Below are 1602 nucleotides of genomic sequence, written 5' to 3'. Positions count from 1 at the left end.
CACTGGAGAGGCTGAGAATCCATAGTTGCTCAGTCCATGAGGCTGGATGTCTCAGTAGTCCCAATCTGGCACTGAAAGTCTGACGAATTCCAAAAGATCAGCTAGTCTTCAGTCTACAGCAGCAAGACAAACTCACCAGTGAGAGAGAAGGCAAGCAGCCAGAAGCCGGGCGTTCTCCTCTGCCATGGCCTTTTATACAGGCTGCCATCAGAGGGTAACACCCACATTTAGGGTGTGTGTTCTACCTTTAAATGATCCAATCAAGAAGATCTCTTTCATTTCAGTTAATCCCAGATCCAATCAAGTTGACACCCAGGATTAGCCATCACAGAGGAATTTCAAGGACCATTTTTATCCCTTGCCCTCCAAGGTCAACTAAGTCCCAGGGGACTATGGAACATATCTCAAAATGTCCTGTTACTGTGCTGAGTCACCTGTCCTCTTGTTCAGGGAGGCAATGGAGACCCCACAAGATGGACTTGAACCAGTGTCCAGTCTACAAAGGGGGAGGGGGTCAACTCAAAGGAAACATCTCATTCATGCTTCCAAGTAAAGCCAGGCATGGTTCAGCAGGACTGTGCTGGATAGCTTTAATGTCAACTTGACACACCTGGGTTGAGGGAGCATCAGTTGGGGAATTTCCTCTATTTGACTGGCCTGTGGCCATGTCTCTGGGGCATTTTCTTAATTGTTGAGTGATGTGGGAGGGCCCAGCCCACTGGGGATAGTGCCACCCCTGGGCAGGTGGGCCTGTGTTGGCTGAGAGAGCAAGACAGTAAGCAGAGTTCCTCCATGGCCTGTGCTCCAGCTCCTGCTTCCAGGTTCCTGCCCTGAGTTTCTACCTTGGGCTCCCTGATGACCTGTGACCTGGGAGATATAAGCTGAATAAACCCTTTCCTCCCCAAGTTGGTAGTGGTCAGAGTGTTTTGTCACAGCAATGAAGAAACAAACCAGGACAAGGACATTTGACTTATCTTCATATAGATGGAACTGGTAAAAGAAAGGAGCCAGGAGCTCCTCCCGAGACCATGTGACCTGAACGCTGAGGAACAGATCCTCAAATGACCTTAAGTGTAATAATAAATTGATTTATTTGGGCCAATTGTATGGTCTTAAACACCCAAAAGGAAAGTATAATCAAAGAATAAAGGCCTCAGTATATTTCTTTAAGAGTTCAAGGGATGCCCACTGCAGGCCTCTCTCCTACCAACAGGCTCTCTCCGGGGAAAGTCCATCTTACCCATCGCACCCTCCACGCCTTGACTCCCCAGCCTCATTCACCCTCCCATCTCCCCCACCCTTCTCTCCTAGTTTGGGTCCAGTCCCATTCCTTGTCTTGGGACCCCATACACCTGGGGAACCAATACTGCTTCCTGATCCTTTTCATCTAGACCAACATAGTGCCTTCTCTGGGCCCCAGGAGCACTGCTTCTGGGCCTGGCCCTGCCCTCAACTCCCTCTGCTTCCCTGGGCCAGCACCACCCACCAGCCTCTTTCTGGGACATGGGGGCTGACCTTTCCTCTTCCTGATCCTTTGTATCCAGACCAACCCAGCTCCTCAGTGAAGCCCCCAGGAGCCCTTGGGGCCCCTTCCTGCCTCCA

Source organism: Nannospalax galili, unplaced genomic scaffold, assembly GCF_000622305.1.
Source record: "Nannospalax galili isolate Female #2095 unplaced genomic scaffold, S.galili_v1.0 scaffold136, whole genome shotgun sequence".
NCBI classification, from domain to species: Eukaryota; Metazoa; Chordata; class Mammalia; order Rodentia; family Spalacidae; genus Nannospalax; species Nannospalax galili.
The sequence above is the reverse complement of the archived record's forward strand: the minus strand, read 5'-3'. Positions refer to the sequence as shown.